General features: G+C 43.1%; 1 long non-coding RNA gene across 1 annotated transcript; it reads left to right on the forward strand.

The window, feature by feature from the left end:
- The first annotated feature begins 2,776 nt into the window (after positions 1-2,776).
- On the forward strand, positions 2,777-9,178 carry LOC308672366. Its single transcript, XR_014027400.1, has 4 exons — positions 2,777-3,631; positions 6,280-6,324; positions 7,484-7,654; positions 8,786-9,178. It is a non-coding gene; the product is annotated as an uncharacterized lncRNA (long non-coding RNA).
- The last annotated feature ends 7,802 nt before the right edge of the window (positions 9,179-16,980 follow it).

The following is a 16,980-nucleotide window of genomic DNA, read 5'->3' on the forward strand; positions in this document are numbered from 1 at the left end:
TGACAATATCTACAACTATTCCTCTGAAGACAATCTTAGCTTTAAGAATAAGCTAAAATACCCCCCCCCTAAAAATTACATTATAAACAAGACTACAATTAACGTGAAGACAATGAAGGTGATGTAAATATACTAACATGAAAGTGAAGTTTAAAAAGCTAAGATAACCAGCAGGGCAGTCAGAATGTGGCAGATGGGGTTTATTTATTTATTTATTTATTTAGATCTTCTGTCTTAGTTATCACTCCTTGGTAGAATTTAGAATATGAAAAGCAACTGGCTGTGCAGGATTTCCCATCACTGAAACATCCGCTTGACTTTAAAATGGGGAAGGTGTCATTTTTTTAAAATATGCAAATATTGATGCTGTTTATATATGTATAACCATTAACTGATTTCGAAGAATTTTAGGGGGGGGGGGAAGATCCGAGACCACTGCGGTTCTCTTTGCCATCCATCTATTTTGTCATCGCTGCTGCACCCCCAAAAAATGGAAGGAAAGGTTTGAATTAAAGAGTGATGAAAAAGAACTGGTATCCAATCGATTGAGGAAGAATAAGGCAAAGCAACGGACTTTCAAAAATTATCGTAAGGGTAGAGTAATAGTAAAAGGGTTTTTTGTTGTTGTTAAAAATGGCTGAAATTGCATGCCTGCTTGCCAAGAATATAACAATGTTTACGTCCAGGGTGCTGCATCGATGGGCCCAGGTTAAGCACTTGGTGTTTTGCACATTTTGAAGCGGCAGCATCAATGCACTTGCACAGTTCAACTTGGTTTTAAATAGTTTACAGAGACCTGGGTGCTTGTAAATGAACACTGGTTTGCTTTTTTTTTTACTGATTCATCGTGTTCTTGTTATTAATTATGAATGCATCATACTGCAGTTTAGGAAGTCAGAATGGTTTATGCCAGCCACTGCCAACCTTTTGGGAACCAGGGACCAGTTCCGTGGAGAGAGGTTTTTCCGTGGACTGGAGGAAGCGTGGTTTTGTATGCTACCTGCATCCTGAGGATAGGGCTTCGCTTCTTTGTGCGGACCAGTTGCTGGCATGCTGCAGCTCCGGTACTGGTCCATGGACTAGGGTTTGGGGACCCCTGGTTTATATGTCACTTGCAGAACCCTTTCACAAAGTCAATTCAATGCCTCCTCATTCGACTAATCACGGGCATTCGTTCACTTACCATACGCAAGTAGCACTTGTTTAGCGACTGCCTCATTTAGTGACCATTCGCAGTTACGACGGTGATGAAAAAGTAACTTTACGACTAAACCTTATACTTACGACCTTTGCAGGTCAGTGAATCATTTCTTGTAACATGATAAGCACCATTGTGGTTTTACTTAGTGACCGCTTTCTTAACAGAGTTGCCGGCCTCAACTGTGGTTTTTAAATGAGGACTATCGGTGTGGGCAGTAAGTCCTAACACACACAATTAATGCAGCAGCTCATTCTTGCAAGATTTTTTTTTCCCCTGATGCTCCAATAAGTCCTGTCCAATAGCATCTGAGAAAAGGCTGAAGATGCAAGAAAAGTAAAGATGCTTGAAAAAAACTAAAGTATTTGGAGATGCCAAGTGTTGGTATCTACCCATGTGGATCAATGGCATTACAATGCATTTGTTTGAGGACAGTGGTCTTGTTTTTCCTCTGCTTTTTCCTCTTCCTAGCTCTGAGATGTTGAGAGTAGAGGAGCACAGAAATGTTCATAAGTAAATAATTGCTTTTTACTGCAGATGTGGAAAATCCTAGTCTCACTTGAGACTTTCTTGAGACTTTGGAAAGAGTGCAGAGAAGAGTAACTAAGCAACGAAGAGCAATGAAGACGATTAAAGGCCTGGAGGCTAAAACAGTTGCTGGAATTGGGTATGTCTAGTTTAACGAAGAGAAGGGTGAGGGGTGACATGATAGCAGTGTTCCAATATCTCAGGGGCTGCCACAAAGAAGAGGGAGTCAAGCTATCCTCCAAAGCGACTGAAGGCAGGACAAGAAGCAACGGATGGAAACTAGTCAAGGAGAGAAGCAACCTGGAACTAAGGAGAAACTTCCTGAAAGTAAGAACAATCAGTGGAACGAGTGTTTATATATAGTATATCTGAGGGGCTACCACAAAGAAGAGGGTGTCAAGGGTGATAGGTGAAAAATGCCGTTGTAACTTTGGCGACTAAACAAATGGCTATAAATCGAGGACTGCCTGTAATTGTATTTCGGACTCCTGTAAAGGCTGACTGTCATAAATATGAGTCAGTTGCCAAACCTCTGGATTTTGATCACGTGACCCTGAGGATGCAACGGTCGTAAGTGTGAAAAAACGGTCGTAAGTCAGTTTTTTTCAGTGCCATTGTAACTTTGAATGGTCCCTAAATGAACTGTTGTAAATAAAGGAATGCCTGTATTTTGTGCTGATTACGTGCAAATAGAAAAAAAAGAAAAAGAAAGAATTGGCTGGGACTAACAAATTCAGGTCTCCTTTACCTCTTTCTTTGACCCCCACATGCTGTTTTCTTTTTCTCCTTCACAGTGATTTGGGTGATCTCCACATTCCCAACGTCCTTCTGTCAGCTGCTTGCAGAGTTTGCTTGTTTGCTGGTTTCCTCTGGTCCCGATTCAAGGTTAGAGGGTGCCTAATTTCCTGCAGATGTGGGAAAAGGTCAAACAGCTGATAGCTTTGGATAAGCTGGCTTGGTATTTTTTTGTGCCTGTGCTGTCCTTGAAAACGTCGGACCCTTTGGAACCCTTTCACACATTCAGTCTGTGAAAACATAACAAGCCCACGGCTGTCATCCATATCTGAAAAGAGGTAGGAGTCCCCAGACTCCGGAGGAGAGATGCAAAGATACATGTGGACGTTTGTTTTTTTTTAAAAAAAAGCAAATAAACTCTACAGAGCAAAATTCCTAGGGCTATGTCTGGGGGAACCGGTGCATTTTGTCAGGAATAATTCTTATTTCCTTGCCGTGTGGATTTTTTGTTTTGCATAGAGAAAGTCTCCATCTGCTTGCTAACGGCTTCCTGTTAGTGGCTTAACTCTCTTTAGGTATGTGCTGATTCTGCATGGAAGGAGTTGAAAAAGTTAAGAGGGTGGTCACATTGATGCAATTGAAGTCACCCTCCTGTGGACACCTCTGTGCTAATGCCGGCTGAGTACACTCTGGTCACTACCTTAATACACCTGATTTCCAGGCACACGTTGGGGGGTCTTTTTCATTGACAGAATCGATGCAACCTGAAAAAGTATAACGGTAATATCCAGCTGTTCAGCTCAAACTGCTCCCGGTTATTCTGCAGAAGGTGCATTTATTGTTTTAAAATGACGGGAGGCTGTCATGCAGATCAATATGGGATAATAATGTTAATAATGAAATGCAGGAAGTTCAACCCTGTGTGTGTGTGTGTGTGTGTGTGTGTGTGTGTGTGTGTGTGTGTGTGCGCGCGCGTGCACCTTGAGCCACTCTTGATTTTTGCTGACTATCTGGTTCCCGGGATTTACTTGGCAAGATTTTCAAAGTGGTTTGCCATTGCCTCTTTTCTAGGGCTGAGAGAAGTTGACTGGCTCAAGGCCACCCTACTGGCTTTGTGCCCAAGGCAGGAGAAGAATCCTGAAACATATGAAGAATGATTGCAGGAATTGGGTATGGCTATTCTAATAAAAAAGAAGGACTAGGGGGTGACATGATAGTAGTCTTCCAATATTTGAGCGGCTGCCACAAAGAAGGGGGGGGGTCAACCTATTTTCCAAAGCACCTGAAGGCAGGACAAGAAATAATGGATGGAAACAAATCAAGGAGAGAAGCAACCTAGAACTAAGGAGAAATTTCCTAACAGTGAGGACAGTTAACCAGTGGAACAGCTTGCCTTCAGAAGTTGTAGGTGCTTCATCGCTGGAGGTTTTTAAGATGAGAACGGACAGCCACTTGTCAGAAATGGTATAGGAGGTTAGACTAGACGACCTCCAAAGTCCCTTCCAACTTTATTTATTCTGTATTTGTATCTCCTGGTTTCTAGTCCCGCACCGTCATCATTACGTCAAACTGGCTCTCATTGCCTTCAAGTCAGTGTTGACTTCTGATATGTACATGAACAAATTCCAGTAGTTTTCTTGGCAACATTCTCAGATTTCACTTCCATTCCTTTCTTCCTCGGGCTGAGAGGGGGGAACTGGCCCCAGGTCTCCTAGATGAGACTAGAACTCAGGGTCTCCTAGTTATTCTGATACCAGCTCCTACACCAAATTGACACTCTAATTCAAACAGATAGAATGTATGTATGTATAAGATTTCCATTTCATCTTTCCTCCAGGAAAGGATGACAACCCTTGTCAGCTCTTTGAGGTAGATCTGGCCAGGAACTCTGTTGCTGCAGAGTATATAGATAATCCTCCAGTTACAACCGTAATTGAGCCTCGCGGTTAAGGTTGTAAGTTGTGATGGTCATAAAGTGGGTCACCACATGACCGGACCTGCTCTTACAACTTTTTTGCTGCAGGCATTAAGTGGACAGTCACTTGTCTGAAATAGTATAGGTTCTCCTGCTTGAGCAGGGGGCTGGACTAGAAGCCCTCCAAGGTCCCTTCCAGATTCTATTCTATTCTATTCTATTCTATTCTATTCTATTCTATTCTATTCTATTCTATTCTATTCTATTCTATTCTATTCTATTCTATTCTATTCTATTCTATTCTATTCTATTCTATTCTATTCTATTCTATTCTATTCTATTCTATTCTATTCTATTCTATTCTATGTGACTAGAACCCAGCTGATCCTCTTTCTTGTCCCACACTTTCCCCCAATGCTCCATGTTGCCTCTTGTCTCCAAAGCCCTGGGTCTAGCCAGCAAAACAGAATTCCACCCTCCTTAGTGAATATATGATCATTAGGTAAAGGCACTGGCTGATTCCCCTCCCCCCACTGTGTTGAACGGTTCCTTTAGGAAATGTTTTGGGGCAATCCAGAGATGCACATTGTCTGTTTAGACCTTTTGGTACATCGGATGCTTTAGGGGGCACTGTTGTGCTGCATTGAAAGAACGCTGCACACTTATCACACTAACATAATCCGCCACTGTACTGTCTTCTAGCTCTTTTCATTCTAGAGTCATTTAGCAGAGAATAAATGCATCTGGATTATGAGATTATCTGGAACCTTGGATGGGGTAGTGGTGCTGGTCCTGTGGTCCAAGAATGATGTGGAATTTGAGGGTCTTTGGGGAGTCCAGGTTTCTGCTCAATGAGTAGGTGGTACCCGTGGCTAGGAAGGCTTCTGGAAAATTCCATATCTTAGATCTGAAGGCCATTCAGACCTTCCATAGTGTCTTAGTTATCTCAGGTGCATCACCTAGGGTTACCTTGAAGATCCATTGGGAAGGTTCAGCTGGTCAAGAATGCAGCAGTGTGACCAGTGATGTGTATGTCTCTGTGCACTAGTATGACACATCAATTTTGTGAACTTCACTGGGGCTTTGCCAAGTGTCAGGGCAGTGATCAGGTGCTCAGGCAACTGGTTCTTTTGGATCCAGAGACAATAAGCACACCAGTAAATACAGGGATTTTAAGCTTTATTATTAGCTCAAGCAAGCAGGCTGAAAAATACAACATAAAAAGCATACCTAAAAAGATGATCTCCAAATCTCTTATAACAGGGGTCTTCAAACTTGGCCCTTTTATGACTTGTGGACTTCAACTCCCAGAATTCCTCAGCCAGCGTGTCCACAAATCATAAAAGGGCCAAGTTTGTTTTATAAGCTGCCAGGAGCTCCTTTATAACAACAGCAGAGATGCCCCATTGGCTGGACCGTTTCCACAGAGGCCAATGCAAGGTACCCCTTTCTACAAAAGTAAAGAAAAAAGAAAAAGAAAAAAACCAAGCAAGTTAGCTCAGTATGATCCCTAAACGTTTAGACTTTCCTTAATATGAAGGAGAAATAAAAACATGTCACTGAACTCCTCCAGATAGCAACTGTCTTCCGCATTGCCATCACAACTGGCTGCCAGTTTGCTTCCAGGTGTGATTCAAGTTACTGCTTATGGCCTATAAAGCCCTACCTGGCATGGGGCCTGGTTGCTTCAGGGACCACCTCATTCTAGTGGTATTTGCCTGGCTGGTTTATTTCTCATCTTAATGGTATTTGAGGAAACTCAGAAAACCTAAATCTTCCCCTGGGCTTTGAGCTAGAACAGTTGGAGCCCTTGTTGGGTGTGTGATATTGTTGTGGTCCAGATTTGCCATCTTTATTCATGTTAATGTTTTTGTTCCAACTAAATACTATTTCTGATTTTTAGGTTGCAAGCTGCCCAGAGTTTATTCGAAATTGGGCTGCACTGAAGGTAAATATAAAAAAATCAAATCAGTCAATCTGGACAAAATATTTCATAGCATATATGTAGATCAGATTCAGAGTGGCGTGGTGAAGACACTCTCCTCTCACTGTGAAGGTTGAGAGTTTCATCCTAGGCAGTGGCAGATATTTCCCTATCAGGGTGCAAAGAGGAAATATCTGCTGTGAACTCCGTGTAGGCATCAGGAAAGGCATCTGGGCAGTAAATGCTCAGCTCCATTCAGTTGCCTGAACTCCAAAAAGGGATATATATATATGAAACAGGAAAGAAGATTTAACTAGCAAGGTATTCAAAAGATTTGACAAATACTTAACACATATATACATACATATATATATATATATATGTATATATATATGTGTTAAGTATTTGTCAAATCTTTTGAATACCTTGCTAGTTAAATCTTCTTTCCTGTTTCAGCCTAGCCCAAGGCTATCTGCAGGCTATAGTCACAACTTACGACAGTTCATTATTTGTGTAAATTATTCAAATTGCTAATAAAGAATTAGGGAGTTCGAAATGGCCATATCAGCCTCCCTAATTCTTTATTAGCAATTTGAATAATTTACGTATGTATGTATGTATGTATGTATGTATGTATGTATGTATGTATGTATGTTAGATTTACCTTCCCAACTTACTGATGAACAGTGCTTCTGGGATATATGACTTTTAGCAACTTTAAGATGTATGGACTTCAACTCCCAGAATTCTGGGCATTGAAGTTCACACATCATATAGTTGCCAAGGGTGGGAAACACTGAGATAGAGAAATAACAATAATGATTTAAAAAAACACCATAAGAACAGGGGTGTCCATAGAGTACGGTTAAAGAAGACTTTGTTGGTGTGTTCAGAGGTATGACTGTAGGGATGCTACAATAGTCATAAGTGTGAGGACTGGTCATAAGACCCTTTTTCATGCTGTTGTAGCTTTGAAAGGTCGCTAAACAATTGGTTGTAAGCCAAAGACTATTTATTCTGCTCTGTTTGGTATTTTGAATACGTCTCATGGGTGGACTTATGAAATGGCTGCCCATAAACCTATCTGCTCGCAAGCCTGCGTCTCTGCTGGGAAGGTTCACTCACAATATGCCCATTGAACAGAAGGCAAATTGATGAAGTTGTGTCTTATCTCCCCTTCTAGCTCCTGACCGGTTCATCCATTTTACCTTTGCTGTTGTTTTTCTGAAGAAATGGGCATCCTGTCAAAGAAAGCCCTGGGCTGCAACCATCTGACATTTTTATTTTTTAACACCTCTGCAAACTCGGAGAAATCATTCTGAGCAAAGATGATTTTGATGTGGTTTTATAGCAGGTCTGCCACCTTTTTAAATTAAAAGTTGCTTTAAATATGTTGCAGTAGATAAGAGGAGATATATGCATAAATGTCAGGATCCAAGACGCCAGATTACCTAGGAAGAGCCGCATTGGTGCAGTGGTTAGAATGCAGTATTGCAAGCTAACTCTGCCGACTACCAGCAGTTTGATTCTCACTGGCTCAAGGTTGACTAAGCCTTCTATTCTTCCGAGGCTGGTAAAATGACCCAGATTGTTGAGGGCAATATGTTGACTCTGTACACTGCTTAGAGAAGGATTTAAAGTACTGTGGAGCGATATTTAAGTCTAAGTGCTAAGTGCTATTATCTGCTTCTGATAATGCTGCCACGAAACATGGAGACCTATTTTGCTAACTTTTATCGTAGGCTTCTTATGCTCCATATGTAGCATCCATTTCCCCCCTTTTTCAAATGCTCTCTTTTCCAACGACTCTCACTCCATCTGGTGGCCTTGAGTTCCATCAGCTAACTGTGCACGATGCAAAAAGAAGCACATTCTTGTCATTTGTCCTGCACTTGGGACCGATCCTTTAGCTCAGGGGTCAGCAACCTGAAACAGTGAAAGAGCCACTCGGAACCGGTTCCCTCACAAAAGGAAAAACTGGGAGCCGCAAAAAATGTGTGCACATGTGCGTATATGCGCGCATGCGCAGAACAGGATTTGACTGAAGAGTGGAGCCAAGGCGAGATATGCACTTACCCTGCATATTTGAATTGATTGGTTGAACTTTTTTAGTCCCACTTTTTTTTTGGACTACACATGGCAGAGGACTGGGAGCCGCAGGAGGCGGCTGAAAGAGCCGCATGCAGCTCCGGAGCCGCGGGTTGCAGACCTGTGCTTTAGCTGAATCCAGGGATTGCTTTCTGAACCTTTAAATTTGTATCAAAATTTAAGAATGAAAGAATGATGGAAGCTGTAGTCTAATCTCTCGGGTGGGCAGGAGACAAAGTATGGCTGATTTGGATTCTTGGGAATAATGAAGGAAGTTCTCCACCCCCACCCACCCACCCACCCCCAAAAAGCAGGCATTGTTTCCTGTGATAGGGAAGCACTTGTGTAAAAGAGCTTGTTATCTCTCTTTGCATACTGACTGGCAGTTCTTATTTAGTTTATCAGGAAAGCCAGAAACCAACAGCTACACTCTAAGCTGAAGATACCAAGTCTCCATTTGTTGGCAGAGTCCAAACATCAGAGTCCACATCAGCAAAGCTTTGGGCAAAGAAGTTTTGGTCCCTGGAAGTCTCTATTGCAGAGAAAGAAAAAGCTGTGTGTTTCCGTGTTCCTTCGCACGCTTCCCCTGCATGTTCCATCTTGAGCAACAGAGATGGTCCTTAACTTATAACCGTAATTGTGCCCAGGATTCTGCTCTTAAGTTGTAGTGATTGTTAAGTAGGTCACCAGATGATTGGGCCTGATTTCACAGCCTTGTTCTGTAACTGTTGTTCAGTGAATGCAGTGGTCGTTAAATGAATCGACTATGCCCAGGGGTGTTTTTGATGGAAATTGGAACGAAATGCTGGAAACCAGCAAAATCAGTGAAAATTGTGGTCACATGACCCCAGGATGCTGCAAATAGCCGCTAATGTGAACTGGTTGCCAAGTGACCCAAGTGAGATCTTGTGGCTGCAGGGGGTATACAGCTGTCAGAACTTTGAAAAATTCATTTATTTATTTGTTTAGTTTTCTATACCGCCCTATTCCCGAAGGACTCAGGGCGGTTTACAGGGCAGCATATAAAAGACAATATAAAAAGATAATATAAAATTAAAATAAATTAAATTAATTAAAGCCCAACAATTAAAACAATATTTAAAAAGCTAAAACCCCTTCAGTCCAGGCCTGATAGATCGAAAAGCCAGGTTTTCAGGTCCCGGCGAAATGAACGCAGATCGGGGGCGGTCCGGAGTTCCACAGGTAAATCATTCCAAAGGGCAGGTGCACCCACAGAAAATGCCCTCCCTCTGGGGATCACCCGCCGGCACTCCCTAACCGGCGGCACCCTGAGAAGGCCCTCCCTGTGGGAGCACACAGGACGATGGGAAGTTGATGCTGGCAGCAGGTGCTCCCTCAGATAATCCGGACCCAAGCCATGTAGGGCTTTATAGGTCATCACCAGCACCTTGAATCTCACCCGGAGGGCAACTGGAAGCCAATGCAGCTCGCGGAGAAGAGGTGTTACATGGGAGTACATATATTTATTTATTTATTTATTTATTTATTTATTTATTTATTTATTTATTTATTTATTTATTTGGTTTATATACCGCCCTATTCCCAAAGGACTCAGGGCGGTATACAAGGCAAAATTTAAAAACAATCCAATATAAAATTAAAATAAATTAAAATAAATTAAATTAAGTCTAGCCACAAAAATTAAATCACAATTTAAAAACATTAAACCCCTCAGTCCAGACCAGATAGCTCAAAGAGCCAGGTTTTTAGGTCCCAGCGAAATGAACGAAGGTCGGGGGCAGTCCGGAGTTCCGTTGGCAGTTGATTCCATAGGGGAGGCGCGCCCACAGAGAACGCCCTCCCCCTGGGGATCGCCCGTCGGCAATCCTTGACCGGCGGTACCCTGAGGAGGCCCTCCCTGTGGGAGCGCACAGGACGATGGGAAATTGACGCTGGCAGCAGGTGCTCCCTTAGATAATCCGGGCCCATGCCATTTAGGGCTTTATAGGTCATCACCAGCACCTTGAATCTCACCCGGAGGGCAACCGGGAGCCAATGCAGCTCGCGGAGAAGAGGTCTTACATGGGAGTATCAGGAGACTCCCATCAGAACTCGCGCAGCTGCATTCTGCACCAGCTGAAGCCTCCGAGTGGTCCTCAAGGGCAGCCCCATGTAGAGAGCGTTGCAGTAGTCTAACCGGGAGGTCACGCCCCACAAAAATGGGGTGTAAGGAGCTTTGAGGTGATCTGTCTAACTTTGAACGGTCACCAAGTGGCTGGTCATTAAGTGAGGACTACCTCTACATCTAACTCAGTTCCAGTTCCCTTAAAACGTGCTTGAATTAAATTAAAACTCTCACCTCATGTTCAACAGAGGAATCCAAACTTTGTCAAGTTCTGAGGGGTATTTTTGAACTTGCTTCCTTGTTAGAAGGGATGTACTAGAACAGGGATCCCCAAACCCCGGTCTGTGGACTGGTACTGGGCTGCAGTATGCCAACAACCGGTCCGCACAAACAAGCAAAGCCCCATCCATGGGATGAAGGCAGCACACAAAACCACATAACCTCCGGTCCATGGAAAACCCTCTCTCCACGGAACTGGTCCTTGGTGCCCAAAAGGTTGGGGACCTCTGTACTAGAACTCACAGTTTTTTGATGGTTGGCTCAAAGTCTCCAGTCAGCTTTCATGCCTAAGGTGGGACTAGAACTCATAAAAATGTAAAGGTAAAGGATCCCCCACACATGCGCGCTAGTTGTTTCCGACTCTAGGGGCTGGTGCTCATCTCCGTTTCAAAGCCGAAGAGCCAGCGCTTGTCCGAGGACGTCTCCGTGGTCATGTGGCCGGCATGACTAGATGCCAAAGGCGCACGGAACGCTGTTACCTTCCCACCGGAGTGGTCCCTATTTTTCTACTTGCATTTTTTACGTGCTTTTGAACTGCTAGGTTGGCAGAAGCTGGGACGAGTAACAGGCGCTCACTCTGTTACGCGGCACTCGGGATTTGACCCACCAAACTGCTGACCTTCTGATCAACAAGCTCAGCGTCCTAACCACTGAGCCACTGCGTCCCTTTAGAACTCATAGTCTAGATCAAATTAACACACATTAAAAAAAAACCACCCTATCCTAGCTGCCCACACTTTGCAAACTGAAGTACACCCACAAATAGGACCAAATGCCTTCCTTTGGAATTAAATGGGAAACTGTAGAGCATTGGAGAGTTGAGTGTGCAATAAAAATCCGTTTCCACAGGTCGTTTGGCTATCTTGTCACTACTAAACAAATGCACGACCTCCACACCCTTAGTCAGATGGGTCAAACTTCTAGCACATTGAAGTGGAATGGGAAATAAAAGTGTAGGAATCCTTTGCAACAACACTTAACCAGTGGAACAACCTGCCTCCAGAAGCGGTGAATGCTCCAACACTGGAAGTTTTTAAGAAGAGACTGGACAGCCTTTTGTCCGAAATGGTGTAGGGTTTCCTGCCTGAGCAGGGGGTTGGACTAGATGACCTCCAAGGTCCCTTCCAACATCACCACCACCACCATCATCATCATCATCATCACCATTATTATTATTATTATTATTATTATTATTATTATTATTATTATTATTATTATTATTATTATTATTATTATTATTATTATTATTATTATTATTATTATTATACCACAGCTGTAGATCCCTTCCAAACATTTTTCCAGAATCTCCTCTCTCTAACCTCAGCCTGGAACAGTCCAGAATTCCTTGTGCCCCAGTGAAGGCAAGGAAGAGCTGTAACAGAGAAGACTATCTCAGGGTTGAATGATGGAGTGTTTGGTGCTCTCTGAGCTGAGTTGTTTTCTTGCAGATGTTTTAATCATTTGTCTACAAGCAAACAACCAAGCCTAGAGAACACCAAGGACTCTGCAAGGAATTGTGCCCCCACTGGTGAAGATGAGAACAAGATGTGGTCCAAGGACAAGCAGGTTTGTGGAACGGGATTTCCGTTCTCTTCAGCTCAGCTGGGTCTTTAGTTAACCAAGTGGCTCATTTCCTTTTCCTCAATTGGCATGACCCTTGTCCATTGTTAGGCAACAATGACTTCTTTGCTGATGCTAACCACTAAAAATAAGAAGAAGAATGTAAGACAATCCCTGGTGGCCATAGACAGATGTTCTGCAAAGCCACTACATTGTCATTGGTTGGGCAGCCCCATCAAAGCACATGCTTCCTTGTGAAAGGCGGAAGTGAAAGAGAAAGATCCTTCATCCAAATGGCTTACTGTTCATGCTATGAAAGTCTCCAGCCTGATACTCCAGATGTTTAAGAAAAAGAAAGACAACCTTTGTAGCTCTATGGAGCTAAGCTTCTCCATCTGCAGACTTTCCAACCTGTGTTAAATAAGTGAAGATCCCCTGATTCCAGATGGATAAGGTGAAAGAAGGATCCTGCTTCCACGCAGCTTCCAATCTATGCTTGGAAATCCATCTGCCCCACCAAGCATTTATAAGTAATACAAACACCAAGGAGAAGGTACCAAACTCAAAAATAGTATTTCCTAGCTGAAAGAAAGAGGACAAAGGAAGGAAACTTTAGATACTCTATGTGGGAGGTATCACCATAATAATAGCAGAAAATGACATCATGGCTTGTGGCAAGGGTTAGGTACCAGGATCTTGGAGCAATGATGTAACTTGGAAGTTTGGACAAAGTGGCCTTCCCAATGTGAGGTGAACTTCCTAAAGAAGCTTAAATCAAGATCTTTAGAACTAACAGTAGTAAAGGTAAAGGTTCCCCCGCACATGCGTGTTAGTCGTTTCCGACTCTAGGGGCCGGTGCTCATCTCCGTTTCAAAGCTGAAGAGCCAGCGCTTGTCCGAGGACGTCTTCGTGGTCATGTGGCCGGCATGACTAGACGCCAAAGGCGCACGGAACGCTGTTACCTTCCCACCATAGTGGTCCCTATTTTTCTACTTGCATTTTTATGTGCTTTCGAACTGCTAGGTTGGCAGAAGCTGGGACGAGTAACAGGCGCTCACTCTGTTATGCGGCACTCGGGATTCGACCCGCCAAACTGCCGACCTTCCGATCGACAAGCTCAGCGTCCTAACTAACACTAGACTAGGCTAAAATGGGATTGGGATTTGAAGTCCATTGGCTTGGAAGAATCCCAGCCATTGCCTGAAGTCATTGTGTGAACCAGGCTGTCACACAGAACTATACTATAACTTACATTAGGAGAGCACAGTATATTATTCAAATACAACCATATATGGTTAACTTAAAATTAGTACCAGCCATGCTGGCTGGGGAATTCATAGCATTGAAGTCCACAAGTTTTAATGTTGCCAAGGTGAGACACCACTGGTTTAAGCAATCTTTTGTCTTTTTTTGTCTGGATTTTCCTGACAGGTCACGGGTGGTCAGGATTATTGAGTAGCATGGATGGCAAGGCTGGCATGGAGGTTATTCTTCTCACTGGCTCTTCCTGGGCTTTTTCTTGAGGAGCATCATGGTCAGCCCTGCCACTGAGCTTATGTACCCACTCCAGGCAGCCTTCATGCTGTGTCTCTTGCCACCTCTCAGAGGAGAAAGATGCCATTGTAATGGGAGGCCAATATGTTGTGGAGCTTAAAGTAATCACATTTTATTGCAGAAGAACATTCAGCCCCTTTACATTGAAGGGGCGAAGGGATAATCAGTTTCATTCATCTTTTATACTTGGTTGGAGTAAATAAAGGGAGAGAAAAGGAGAGGAGTCAGGAATTATGGTTGGAACCAGTTGCTGGCTAATGTAGTTAAACACTCTTGCTGGCTGATGCAGTTCAAATGTGTTTATTGAGTTGTTAGGTTTATATTTCATCTTTTCGCCAGGAGATTTCCTTTCACTTTTTCTCTCTTCATAACAACCATCCGATGAGTCTGACTGACCAGAGGGAGAGAGCAAGAGAGCATTTAATGTTCCCCAGTGTCGGAAAGCAACCATCCCAGTCAGAGGTAAAAGGTAAAGGTTCCCCCGCACATGCGTGCTAGTCGTTTCCGACTCTAGGGGCCAGTGCTCATCTCCGTTCCAAAGCCGAAGAGCCAGCGCTTGTCCGTGGACGTCTCTGTGGTCATGTGGCCGGCATGACTAGATGCCAAAGGCGCACGGAACGCTGTTACCTTCCCACTGTAGTGGTCCCTATTTTTCTACTTGCATTTTTATGTGCTTTCGAACTGCTAGGTTGGCAGAAGCTGGGACGAGTAACAGGCGCTCACCCTGTTACGCAGCACTCGGGATTCGACCCGCCAAACTGCCGACCATCTGATCGACAAGCTCAGCGTCCTAACCCACTGAGCCACCGCGTCCCAGTCAGAAGGAAGGATCAAATGGGGAATTAACATGGACTTATTATGTAAACACAAGAGAGTAAGGTCTGACTCCCATTTAATGCTTTTGAGCCTTATCTAGTCCTTTTCACATGAAAGCTGCCAGTCTGGGGGTGGGGGTGAGGATTCCTCTACTATAGGCAAGGAACAATAAAGTAGCTTGGCTGAACTGTATACACATGGGGCTGGTTGGTCGTGCCTGACATCAATTAGCTTCTACGGCTGAGGGTGCACATGTCCAGGGTGAACATATCTAGATCTTTTAAGTATTGCAACACAACCGATTTTGAGGAATATGAGATGGAGGAAGCTCTTGCATGCTTTTGAACTTTGCAGGTATGGAGAATCACAGCGTTTGAAACATCTTTTCCAAAGACTTCATGGCTGCTCTACCAGGTGCTAGTCTGCAAGACTGTTCATGCCTGCTTGCTCCTTTATTCTAGGTGGTTGATCCTAAAGGGCAGATGCTAACCACCACTTAGGTATCTTTATTGTCCGTTCTAAGACTGGTGCTATGATTGGTTTGGTCTCTTTTGCATTTAATTTTAGTTCCATTTTTTTCACCCTGTTCCTTGACTTTCATTACTAGAGCTTGCAGATCCTTTGCATTTTAGGCTATCAGAAGGGAGGGGGAGGGAGGGAAGGGAGAGAGGAAAGAAGTCATAAGGGAAAACTGGGCACTCCTAGAAAAAAAGGTCCTGATTTTGTTCTTCACATCTCCTTAGAGTAATGCAACCCATATAAATCAATCAATCAATCAATCAATCAATATTTTTGACTTATGACTATTCATTTAAAGAAGGTTCAAAGTTACAACCATTTCAGAAAAAGTGACACGACCCATCCTCAAAATTACCCTTGTTGTACTGCCCCTGTGGTCATGTGTTCAAATCCAGATGCTTGGCAACTGGCTTGCATACACAATGGCTGCAGTGTCTTGCGTTCATCTAATCTAAACCCAATTTGTGACCTTTCCAGTGAACGTCTGACAAGCAAAGTCAATTGGGGAAGCCGGACTCACTTAACATCCATGGTGATTTGCTTAACGACCACAGAAAACATGGTTGTAAAATCAGTTCTGGTTATGTAATGATATGTTTAAGGACCACATCACTTAGCAACTGAAATTCTGTTCCAATTGTGCTCATACATTGAAGACTACCTATACAAATACACACACACAGAGACACAGAGACACATACACACTAGACATTACAAATCCAAAGGAAAAGACTCCATTATAGCAATGGTTAGAATGAAAGAGATTGCAAGGGCAATCCTTAAAGTGATTAAGTGCAGATCATTGTCTCAGGGAAAAAAATAACCTTATTTCTCTGAAAAATAAGCCCCTTTATTTTCTCAGGATGGAATTCTTTGACTTTCAGATGCAATCAGACCTATTTCAGTCCAGGGCACTGGTTGCCCTGCAGTTCCTCATTTATTATTCCAGATATTGAACTACTAAGAAAAGATGTGGAACTGTTACTTTTGGATTTTAAGAAAGGTCAGTTTTGAAGTTCAGTTTAAGAGAATGAGAAACTGTAGGGGTTCATGAAAAGCAAAGGCCTGACTCTGGATTCAGACAAAGGCACTATTAGCCAAGGATGGGAAAGAAAATGATTTTATATGCAATTAAATGTGAACTTTCCTGAAATCTGCACTTTTATGAATTTTGTAAAGCAATTTGACATGCTCCCTTTTAAAAAGCACATTATATTAAAAAAATGCCCCTGTTTAAATGCATAAAGATGCAAACATATTAGTATGATCTATTTGCAAAGATACAAAAAGACACAACCGGAGAAGCATTTATCAAAATTCTTGCAAGTTTTAGTGTCAAGATTTTATAAGATTGTCGTTTAACAAACAGGCTGCGTAGACTTGCAGAGCTATGAAAGTGAAAACAATTGAACTTAACCAAGTATCCTAAAATCAGCAAATGGATGCATTCATCCTTCTACAGGACTACCCAATACTTGTGGGTATTGGGACCATGGAAGGAGATTTTCAACATTATTCCCACCCTGCCCTCTCTTATCCCCTTTTCCCTGGAGAAAGCTGCACCTCAGGGCCTCTTATTGTCTTGGCCTTTATCAAGTCTTTCCAACAATTGACATTCCAGGAAAGTGAAGGTCCCAAACAATTCCTTTTCATTGCCACCGAAGAATCAGGTTAAATATAACACAGTGGTGACCGAGGTCGTCTCAGACAATCAGGAGCCCAGAGGACTGGCTGTGCCATGCCAAGAGCCACTGACAAATGTGTGTGAACATCCCAGT

This window comes from Vipera berus, assembly GCF_964194415.1.
Source record: "Vipera berus genome assembly, chromosome: 9".
NCBI lineage: Eukaryota > Metazoa > Chordata > Lepidosauria > Squamata > Viperidae > Vipera > Vipera berus.